At 44.7% G+C, this 12,292-nt stretch overlaps 1 protein-coding gene across 1 annotated transcript in view; it reads left to right on the forward strand.

Annotated features, from left to right (window-relative positions):
• Positions 1-7,585: 7,585 nt before the first annotated feature.
• LOC122942343 (claudin-12-like) overlaps positions 7,586-12,292 on the forward strand; it is a 35,627-nt gene continuing 30,920 nt past the window's right edge. Inside the window, exon 1 of the mRNA XM_044299902.1 lies at positions 7,586-7,814. The gene's annotated coding sequence lies outside the window, so the exon portion shown is untranslated. The remainder of the gene's footprint in view (positions 7,815-12,292) is intronic.

Genomic DNA, 12,292 nt, shown 5'->3' on the forward strand with positions numbered 1-12,292 from the left:
CAGAAGCTTTGCAATTTTAAGAGTGCTGCATCCCTCTGCAAGATATCTCACTATTTTTGACTTTTCTGAGCCTGTCAAGTCCTTCTTTTGACCCATTTTGCCAAAGGAAAGGAAGTTGCCTAATAATTATGCACACCTGATATAGGGTGTTGATGTCATTAGACCACACCCCTTCTCATTACAGAGATGCACATCACCTAATATGCTTAATTGGTAGTAGGCTTTCGAGCCTATACAGCTTGGAGTAAGACAACATGCATAAAGAGGATGATGTGGTCAAAATACTCATTTGCCTAATAATTCTGCACGTAGTGTACACAGTTTTTTTGTATATTCTAACCTGAAGCGTCCCCATCACCATGGGAACGCCTCTGTGTTAGAATATACTGTTGGATCTGAGTTTCACGATGTAGCTCATATCCGACAGTATATTCTAACATAGAGGCGTTCCCATGGTGATGGGGACGCTTCAAGTTAAAATATACCATCGGATTGGAGAAAACTCCAATCCGATGGTATAAAAGAACTCCAGACTTTACATTGAAAGTCAATGTGGACGGATCCGTTTGAAATGGCACCATATTGTGTCAACGTCAAACGGATCCGTCCCCATTGACTTGCATTGTAATTCAGGACGGATCCGTTTGGCTCCGCGCGGCCAGGCGGACACCAAAATGACTTTTTTTTCATGTCCGTGGATCCTCCAAAAATCAAGGAAGACCCACGGACGAAAAAACGATCACGGCCCTTCGGACCCCGTTTTTGCGGACCGTGAAAAAATACTGTCGTGTGCATGAGGCCTTATGGGGGAGATTTATCAAAACTGGTGTAAAAATGCCTCAATTGCCCCTAGAAACCAATCAGATTCCACCTTTTTTTTAGGACTCCTTTGGAAAATTAAAGGATCAATCTGATTGGTTGATATGGACAACTAAGCTGATCAAAACTGGTATAAAGGAAAACTGGCTTAGTTGCTCATAGAAACCAATCAGATTCCACCTTTCATTTTGCAGAGCTCCTTTGGAAAATGAAAGATGGAATCTGATTGGTTGCTATGGGCAACTAAGCCAATTCTACTTTACACCAGTTTGATAAATCTCCCCCAGTTTCTTTAACTGCTTTCCATCCAGTAGCATATTATGGTGCAGTGCTTGCCACATTTGTAAAGCAAAAAACACCATTTACAGAAGTTGCATGGAAGGGTATGGGATATATTAAATGCAGGACAAACAGGTGGATTTTGTTGTGGTGTTTTTTTTGGGATAAATGGCCTTTTAAAAAAAAAAAAATCACATTATCATCTCAGTCTGGCATTTTTCTCTTCTAGATCCCCACAGTTTTTTGCTGCTTAAAGAAAAGAAAAATGTTTCTGCAAGTGTGGGCATTCTTTTAAGGCCTTCACATTTTGTTTTTTTCCACGGACAGCACATGTACCCATTGATTTTAATGTGTTCACAGATCAGTCGTTTTTCACTGACTGTGGGTCAGCAAAAAAATCCAAGAGACATGCACTACTTTGGTCCATGATGCAGACCAAAACGGCAATTGAAGTCTATGGTTACGTGAAAATCACGTATACAACATGGATTGCATGTTGTGTTTGGTCCGTTTTTCACTGATCATTTGTAGGAGATGCTCTGGAAATTTGTTTTCAGCTGAGCAGTGTCCGTGGAATACAGACGACACACAGACCAAACATGGATCCTTCATTGATGAAACACAACACAGATCTTTTCACGGACATGAAACAGACATGGAAATGTGAACAAGGCCTTATGGTGCATATATTCTTTTAATGTATACATATTGTAATTAGCGGTTAGCGAATCGACTTCGGAAATTAAGTTATTAGGCTAGTTTCACACTCCGGGTGAACAGCCTGTCGGATCCGTCCTGCTGCTAGTTCACGTGTGCCCCCACACTGCCGCTCTGTCTCCATTGACTATGATGGGGTGCTCAGACTACGCCCTGCTCGGACTACGTGCGGAGGTCTGCCAGATTAGCAGCACGTGTCTAGTCTTTTGTTTTGTTTTGGAGTCAAGCTAGATCCGCCTCCCTTCAGGTGCACTGGGTGGGGTCGTTGGTTTAAATTACACCCACTCCCAGTGTTCCATGCGGGTTATAGCTTCTGTCTGGCTCTGTGGAAGTAAGGAAGGAAGGATTGGCTGTTCCTGCTCAGAAAAGATAAGTTGGTTGTTGTTTTCTTGTTGTTTGCTGTCTAGGCTGTTAGAGAGACACCTGTCCCCTCCAGGTTCTGAGGGAGCTGGCTGTCTCTATTCCCCTTCACCATTTTAGGGTATTCTCAGCCCAGGCACGAGGACACGTTATTCCTACCTTAAGGGTCTGACTGTGGGCATAGCAGTATAGGGAGAGCTGGTAGGGATTTGTCAGGAGGTGACCCTGATCCCCAGCTTCTTGCCTAGATACTTGTTTGTTTATTTTTCTGTGTATCTGATATCCTGTCCGCCGTGACGCGGGGGCGGTTCTGGCGGCAGTCAATGGGGACAGAGCGGCAGACTGGGGCACACGTGAACTAGCAGCAGGATGGATCCGTCAGGCTATTCACATGCCGAAACAGCCTGCCGGAGTCCCCTGCCGCTAGTGTGAAAGTACCCTTACCTGAAGTCTTGCGAGACTTCGCAAAGCAATAACTTGGGCTAATCGGAGCCAGTACATTCTAATAAGCTCCGTACAGTATTGGAACAAAGTTTTATGTGAATCGACGTCAGATGATTCATCCGAAGTCGATTCACTCATCCCTAATTGTAATGGTGCATAGAATTTTTTTATCAGTATTTTTTTCATACCTCTCCAGAGAATGTGACATCACAGTGGGACACACATTTTCCTATATATAGAAGTAAAAGAAACACCGTAAATGCCTTTTAACCATTAGAGGACCTCGCAATTTGGGTGTGGCGGGGGATTTCCCTGTGTTAAAGGTGTCTAGTATCTATTTTGATGGTTGATGGTCTATATGGGGTGTATCTCACCAGGCTTAAGTGTGGGACCGAGAGTGTCTAGTCATTCCGGAACCTTCATGTGTGTCTATTCAGTTGGAGTGAAATAAAGAGGTTTGGCAAGCCAAGGGAAGTGCAATGTTTTTAAGGTATCAACCTTATTAGTCAAACGTTCTAAAGGTTTTCCACGGGCCCCAGGTGCGATTGTGTGTCTCCCAGTGGGCAAGTTCCTCAAACCGGTATATCTGGTCTACTTTATCTGTCCAAGCTGATATGGTCGGCAATGAGTTACTCTCCATAAATATGGAATTAGTAGACGAGCTGCTGTGATGAGCATGGTGGGTAAGTTACTATTTGAAGGGACTCGTTTAGGCACGACAATAAGATCAGCTTGGGGTCCAGGGTGAGTTTTGTGTGGCAAATTTGTGTGATCATTGATCCAATTTCGGACCAGAAGGGAATTATGCGTGAACAATGCCACCAATGTAGGAGAGGGAGCCGACATCCGCCTCACACCTCCAACAATGGGCGGAAATCTCCAGATTGAGCCTATGTAGAAATTCTAGAGTTTTATACCATCTCGTCAGAAGTTTTATACGAGTTTTCTTGTATTTTAATGCATCTATTAAAACAATGAGAGTTGGTTCAAATGAAGGCCTTTTCAGGGTCTGTGAGGCTGACTGCGAGCTCCTCCTCCCATGCCTCTAGGAAGTATAGGTTTGGTGGTAAGTTGGTTAGTGATAGTTTATACATTAAAGAAAGCAACTTTCTGGGGAGCTGGGTTACATCTAGTAATTTCTCCAACCAAGATAGGAGCTATATAGGCTTTTAAGAAGTTCTTTCTACCTATCCATGAAATGAAAGGTATTTTTAGGGATTTGAGTTGTGCTCTTACAGACTGCAGAAGTGGGACGTAGTTAAGAGCGAATAGCTCAGTTAGATTAGCCGGAATATGAACTCCCAGGTATTGAACACTCTTAGACGCCCAGGTGAATGGAGTTTTCCGTTTCAGTGAGGAAACAGTAGAGGACGGGCATAATACATTTAGCGCCTTTAGCGCCAATGATTTACTATAGTTAATTTTGAAATTAGATATGGTTCCAAAGTCACAAAAAATGGACAGAAGTCTTGGGAAGGATGTCAGTGGATTAGAAGTCATGATAGGGAGAACATTAGCAAAAGCAGCAGTTAAATGCGTATCCGCCCCTACCTTCAATCCCTTGAACTGTTTGGGTATACCAAAGCATGACAGTGCAGCCGACATATAATGCCAGCTGACCCTGTCAAACACCTTCTCAGCGTCAGTGCTAGGGGTGTACGTGTTTTTTGTGCCCAGGTCATGAGTCTGAGAACTTGTTCCTAATCAATAATAGTGGGGAGAATTGCTTGGAGGCGTTGAGCTAGTATTTTCGCCCAACATTTGAAATCCATGCTTAAAAAAGATATTGGGCGTTAGCTTCCACAATCTAAGGCTACTTTCACACTGGCGTTTTTAATTCCGTTTGTGAGATCCGTTTCAGGGATCTCACAAACGGTTCAAAACGGATCAGTTCAGCCCCAATGCATTGTGAATGGATAAGGATCCACTCAGAATGCATCAGTTTGGCTCCGTTCCGCCTCCATTCTGCTCTGGAGGCGGACACCAAAACGCTGCTTGCGGAGCCAAACAGCTGTATGTCAGGACGGATCCGTTTTGACTTAGACTTTTTTTAAAAAGAATAATGCAAACGGATCCGTTCTGAACGGATACAAGCGTTTGCATTATAGGTGCGGATCCGTCTGTGCAGATACCAGACGGATCCGCACCTGACGCAGGTGTGAAAGTAGCCTTATGGGTCTTTCTTGTCTTTGTATATTATTCTGATATGGGCTTCTAAGGTTTGGGGTGGTAGGGTGCCCCCTTTGAAAAGAGAATCACAGAGAGTTTTGAAGTGAGGGATGAGGGTTTGTTTCTCTGAAGGTTTTGTAGTATTGGATAGTGAACCCGTCTGGCCCAGGACTCTTACCGGATGGGATAGATGTTAGTACCTTGCTTATTTCCGTTTCTGTGAGGGGAGATAACATTTGGTCTATTTGAGATACGGATAAGGTAGGCAATTTGAGAGATGAGAGAAAAGCCGATGTGGCCGTGGACAGGGTTTTTGGTGGTGAGAGGGAGGGTATTGTTGTATAGGTTGGCATAAAAGTTTTGAAAGGCTTTAGCTATGTCTGGGGTGGTTTTCTGCATAATGCCTTTGGTATCTTTAATAGAAGTAACGGAGTCAGATTGTTGCTTTTTAAGTAAAGCTGACATAAGTTTATTTCCCCTATCACCATGGGCTTAAGCCTTAAATTTAAATTGAAGGAGTGTTTTTGCAGAGGAGATATTGAGGAGATAGGTTTGTAGCTTTAAAAGGTCTTGAGCACAAGCTCTCGCTTTGGTCTGTTTATGAGAAATTTCTAACTTGGATATGTGGGATAATAGGGAGTCAAGTGCTTATGAGCGCTTCTTTTTTAAGGCCTCTTGCACACGACCGTATGGCTTTTTCAGTATTTTGCAGTCCGCAAAAAACGGATCCGCAAAAAATACGGATGACGTCTGTGTGCATTCAGTTTTTTTTGTGAAAAGGAACAGCTGGCCCCTAATAGAACAGTACTATCCTCGTCCGTTATGCGGACAAGAATAGGACATGTTCTATTTTTTTGCAGAACAGAAAAACGGAAATAGTGAAACGGAAGGCATAGGGAGTACCTTCAGTTTTTTTTTGCGGATCCATTGAAATTATTTGGTGCCGTATAAGGAAGGAAAAAAAACTGAACGTAAACGGGGAAAAAAAACCTTTATGTGCAAGAGGCCTAAGTCTGGAACCTAGAGCAATTAGTTCACCCCTGATCACTGATTTATGTGCTTCCCACCAGATAGCTGGGGAGGTCTGATCAGCAGTGTTTAGGTTAAAATAGTCCTGAGTTTTGAGTTGGGAGCTATTAAGGGGGTTCGCTACTAATGTGTCATCTATTATAGGAAAAACCGGAGGAAAACGCTTCCGTTTTGTCCCCATTCATTGTCAATGGGGACAAACCTGAACTGAACAGAATGCACCAAAATGCATTGTGTTTCATTGCGTTCCCATACCATGCAAGCAGTGTTTTTGTGTGCGTCATGGGATACAGATCAAGATGGCATGAAACACAATGTAAGGGCTCACGCACACGACCGTATGTATTTTGCGGTCCGCAAAAAATATGGATGACATCCGTGTGCATTCCATATTTTGCGAAACTGAACAGCTGGCCCTTCATAGAACAGTACTAGCCTTGTCCGTAATGCAGACAATAATAAGACGTTCTATTTTTTTGCAGAATGGAAATATGGATATACGGAAATGAAAAGCACACGGAGTAACTTCCGTTTTTTTGCGGACCCATTGAAGTGAATGGTTCCACATATGGACCGCCAAAAAAAACATAACAGACACGAAAAAAATACGTTTGTGTGCATGAGCCCTAAGTCAATTGTGCCAAATCCGTTTTCTCGGACACAAAAGAAAAGGGACCCTGCGCCATTGATCCAGCATCTTGGTCATTTAAGAGATAATACAACCAGATTCATTCATAACAGATGCAGCCGGTTGTATTATCACGACGGAAGCGTTTTTGTTGATCCCTGCCGGATCCGGCAAAAATGCAGATTATTTACACTTTGATGCAAAGTTAATTTTCAGTTTGAACACTATTATTGCTTCTCAAACTGATGATTTATGTGATGGATTTTGGAACACACTGTAAATGTGTCCTGTATACAGGTGAGGCCAAGTTCACACTTCAGTGTTTTGGTCAGTGATTTCCATCAGTGATTTTTAGCCAAAACCAGTTCTGGCTCTAAACACAGAACAGGAGCAGATCTTTCCATTATACCTTATCTTTGTGTAGGCTTCACAATCACTGATGTACAAACCAACTGAAAAAATGGCGTGGTGTTAAACAGGCAGGAAGTGCTCAAACCCACATGCAGTTATGCATATATATACAGGGCAGTAAATCCTGCACTTGTGGCCTGTTGCTAATGACGATCCCCAGCAAAAATGCATACGATGGAGGATGCCTGCAGCGAACCACAAGTACCACAATAGACATCCTACACAAGATAGCAATTATGTGGATGTGATGACTAATATAACAATATAATAACATTTGCCAAGACAAGTGCACTCTGCGGACTTATTAAACCCTCATACTGATGTTAAAATTGAGAGATTAGCCAACATATCCTACGGTGTAGGACATGTCTGAGCCCGAGCACCGCACCAAGGTTTCTCAAGTAGCTCGGGACTTAACACTCACCTACCTGTGCCGTATGAGCAATACCAGGGGCCAGTGGGCAAATTATAGGATGAAAATACTGACTGTGTGAACTAGGCCTTACAGTTTCAAATTTCTCATCAGTTTATTGAACCATGCACTTCCGTTTATCTCTCTGCAGCTGTATGAACTGCCTCCAGCAGAGAGCATGCTGGGATTTGAAGTCTTGGAGAATGTAATTGTTTGCATCTGCCAGGGTACAGAGAGACTATCCACCCAGAATGCCCCTGTGAGGATGCTGGGCATGTGCAGTGTGACCTAGCAGAGCTGTGTGGGTGGTAGGAGACTGCTAGTGTTTGAATGTAGCAGTGTGCAGCATGCAGTTGTGTCACAGCTGGGTCTTGCAGCACTGCCGCCATCTCCAGGAGCTCAGTGATGACGCAATGTGAATTCTGGAGCGCAGGTTGAATCCTAATATTGGAAATGGTAATCTGATGAGAGCGGGAGCTGTGAAAAGATCCGACTGCTGTTTGCTGCAGGATGTGCATTGCCTGAGGGGACGCTAAGCCTGAGAAGGTGAGTCTAATGGTTGCTTATTATGTTTTATATACAGTATTTAGTAGCATCTCTATATTCTGGTTCTTCAAGGCTGGCATCGTGTTATGTTTAGTGGTGTATTTTCTTTGTCAGTTTTTTTTTTTTTTTTAACTAGCAGAAGAAATGAATTCTAGGGAAGAGAGATGGATAAACGAGTTCTAGGTAGATGTCTAGTCTAGACAGATCACGCCTGCTCCTTTCCTGGATGCAGTATTTCTTGAGGTTTTCACAGTGTAAACACAATAAGGCCCCATGCACACAACTGTATCCGTTTTGCAGTCTGTAGATTGCAGATCTGCAAATACGGATCCGTGTTGCGTCCGCATTTTGTGGACAAGTATAGAACATGTTCTATCTTTTTGCAGTGTGCTTTCTGCATCCATATGTCCATTCCCAAAAATGCGGACCACATACCCAAAAAATGGGTCTGCAAGGAAAATGTGGACAGCACACGGACCACATCTGTATTTTTCCAATCTGCAATATGCGGACTGCAAAATGGACATGGGGCCTAACAGTTATAAAAGAAAGTAAGGAGCAGCTTCAGAAATGAAGGTGGTTTTTATTCTGCTTTGTAGCATTAATGGGGTTGTCAGGTTTCAGGAGGAAACCAAACACCACGTGATCCACCTGCAAAAAAGACCAGACCAGACCCCAGATCCCCATTCTTCATCAGACCCCAACATCAGACCCCCAAGCTCCATCAGCTTCAGATCCGACCCCCAATCTCCATCAGCCTCAGATCAGCCCCCCTTCTCCAAGCCTCCATCAGTCTCGGAACAGACCTCAGATCAGATAAAAAATAAATAAACTTACCTCGCTTGCTCAGGACGGTGCTGCCACTCACCACTCCCTGGTCTTCCTCCGGCCCACACTGCACTGTGACCTGACATTGCACAACGTCAGGTCATAATGCGCGCCTACATGCACTACATCCTGATGCTGTACACTGTCATGGCAGTGCAGAGTTCAGAAGAAGACCAGGGTGAGGAGAGCCAGCGCAGCGCTTCCCTAACTGCTCCCTGCGCCTCCCACATGATGATGACTGCTTCCCTAATGGAAGCAGCCATAAGAATTCAGACTATAAGACGTACCCCTCACTTTTGGGGGGGAAAGTGGGTCTTATAGCCCGTAAAGTACGGTAGATAACCATTTGCACCATGTTCTATATTAGTGAAATCACAACCATTGATTTTTGACAATGCTCCTGTCCATAAAAGGGGTGCGGGTGGAGGGGCATGTGATGAGACACATCATTCAGCCTCCTCCACAGTAACACACAACTCGCAGAAAACTAGTGAGCCATATGTGTTCTGTATTGGTGGGGGTGGGATGGATAGCTGTTGTGTATGGCCAGTTTTAGGGCAGGGCTACATGGAGACACTGGTCATGGCAAGGATCGCAGGGACATGCAGTGTAGTGATGATCCCATATGAATGGGATCGCAGCGAGATTCACATGTGTGCCACAACCGTGACCTCTGAATCGCAAAAAATCCAGCTCTGCTGGATTTTTTGCAATTCACAGGTTGCAGTTGTGGTACTCCTACAACTCGCACTGCGACCCCATTCATATGGGATCACTGCTACACTGCAATGCCCCCTGCGATCCTGGCTGTGACAGCTGTCACTGTACCCTTAGCCTGGTCCCTGGACAACATAATGAATAAAAGGATATCCTCATTGATGCCTGAACTTTAAATACCTGCCATATGCAGCAGCCAGCGGTGGCTTGGGTTCCAGGTTCTGCTGGTTGTTTATGTATCTCCCATTCACTTCTCTGGGAGTTAAGGAAATCATGTAGCACAACTCGTACGGATGTTTCTGTAACACCAGCCACCTCGGGCTGCCGCATATAACAGGTATTCCAACATTAATGGCTGAGATTAGTTTTGCCCATTTAATTTCACTTGAGAGGGTTCTCTTGTAAGGTTCCTTCACAGATTACTACTGATCTCTGAGGGTCCCAGCAATAGGATCAACTTGTTGAGAAAGCATGCTAACAAAAAGATTTTCCACAGTGGAAAACCCATTTAACATCCCTACGTTTGATTTATTTCTGTATTTTGTTGTTTCCAAAAATGTCTACAACTTCCAGAAGACCTCCATAGTAAAGAGTTTGCACAGGATGAGTAAAAACAAGGCTCTTTCTTCAAAAACCAGTGCCACACCTGCAGGGCTGCCATCAGAAATTTTGAGGCCCCTTACACAGCTCAAGGCCTGGGCCCCCCCTCCTAACCTTCAGAATTCGTCCTGACTCCACCTCCCCTCCACCCCCAAGGACCTACCCCCAATTTCATTATTTTTTTACAACTACAAAGACAGTAAAAAGTGGTAATCAGCGATTTCAGTAAGGAATTAATTTTTGACCAAATAATATGAAGCCTGCTACCACGGCAAGGTAGACTCCTGTTCTAATCTGCCCTAGCAATCTTCCCCTGGCACATTTAAGAAAAAACACCTTAAAAGCACAAGGTTTACTGTTACAGTGTTATGGAGGGCAGGGCCGTTTAAAGGAATTTGGGGGCCCCAAGCAAAATAGACATGGAGGCCCCCCCTCCACGCCCTCCCCACCTTACGCACGCAAAGCCTACAGGAACCACAGTATAGCCATACAGTTTAAGTTCACCCACACTTTATATAACTAAAAAAGGAGGTTTACAGTGCAAATACTGCTGTTGCATTTAATGTGCATGAAATTTGAACATTTTCAACAAATGAGCATTTGCAAAAAACACCACTGTACCATACAATCCAATATACATTAAAAAAGTGCATTCCCCTCCCCGTGTGGTTTTTACTCCACCCTCCCTTCTTATTCCACTACCCCATGTGTGCTTCTCTACCTCCTCTACCGAGCTCTCCTCCTCTACCTCCTGGCTGTCACTCAGTCCGGCCGGGAACCGCTTGGTACAGGTCAGGAGATTCAGTTTCCTGTTCCCGGCCACGGCCGGACTAAAAGGAAGTGAGCACTCACTCCGTGTACACTTCCTGTCAGTCCGGCCGGGAACAGGAAACTGAATCCCCTGTTCCTGTACCGCGCGGTACCCCGCCGGACTGAGTGACAGCCAGGAGGTAGAGGAGAAGAGCTCGGCCACGCTACAGAGCAGCAGTCAGCACAGCAGAGGAGGAACTCGGGAGGTAACCAGGACTCCTGCAGTCCTATGTAAAACTACAGATAACACTAGTGCTGAAAATGTGGTAGTGTTACCTACGTCCTTAGTGTGCCTCCCTATTAGTGTTGAGCGAACTTGTGTTTTAAGTTCGGCGTCTAAAGTTCGGGTTCAGGTTATCGAATTATCCCGTTATGGATTCTAAATTCCGTTATGGTCCGTGGTAGCGGAATCCATAACGGGATACTTTGATAATCCGAACCCGAACTTTAGACGCCGAACTTAAAACACAAGTTTGCTCAACACACTTCCCTATGTCTCTCCCACGGACTCCATGCTGGTGGCGCTGCCTCCTCCTTTTCTTCTTGCCCCGCACAGAATGTCTTGATGCAGCTGCGTCAAGACATAGGAGCACTGTGGGCATGGGGATGGTGACAGACAGGGACAGAGAGACAGACACACACACACACACGGAGAGACACAGACACACACACACACACACGGAGAGACACAGACACACACATCCTTTAGGACTCATTTATACCTTTTAATCCTGCACCTACCAATTCATAAAACGTAACTTTTAATAATTTGAAATAATAATTTTTTAATAGTGCCACATCAACGATTTGTGATTTAAAATTCCCAGTATCACTGGCCTTATAGTACCACTTGAGGCATGCTGCCAGTACAATTGGCTGGCTTCATATGCCCGTTAATAACTTGGGACACACATTTCCTTCACAGGCTGCGCGCTTGCCTGTTTTTCTGACGGCTGTATGTCCCAGAATTTATTATTATGTGCTAGGGCCAATGTGATTGCTGATCTAAAATTGGAGCTACACGCTGCCCCCCGACATGTTTCGCCGTATCACGGCGTCCTCAGGGGTTAGGGCAGTGTATGAGCGTGTCCGCTTTCCTTGTGGCTTATATGACCTTTGTTTGTGACGTAATTCTGTACGTCTTCATGGGGGCGTGTTGGATAGCTCTGCTGGGCTGCTGATTGGATGTGTTTAGGGGCTCGACTCTGTGACGTACTCGCCTCGTTCCCTGACACTTCTTGTGTACAGTTATCGCCGATCCTATTGGTGCGAGTCATCATCCGGTGTCGCGCTTGTTGATGATGTAAGGGCTCTCGCCGCTCTCACGCTACTGCGCATGTGTTAGTACTTTGTTCGCGATCCGGATTCTCCATTGCGCATGCCTACGGACTTCGGCTTCTGCAGGTTCGCTGCACCTCAGTTCTTCAGGTAGTTTGTACCCATACCAATTTCCTTAGTTACCTTATTTTCTACCCATAGGACCTTCATACAGCAGTGATGATGGCTATTTACCAGCAGGTTTC

This window comes from Bufo gargarizans, chromosome 6 (assembly GCF_014858855.1).
Source record: "Bufo gargarizans isolate SCDJY-AF-19 chromosome 6, ASM1485885v1, whole genome shotgun sequence".
In the NCBI taxonomy this organism is placed as follows: Eukaryota; Metazoa; Chordata; class Amphibia; order Anura; family Bufonidae; genus Bufo; species Bufo gargarizans.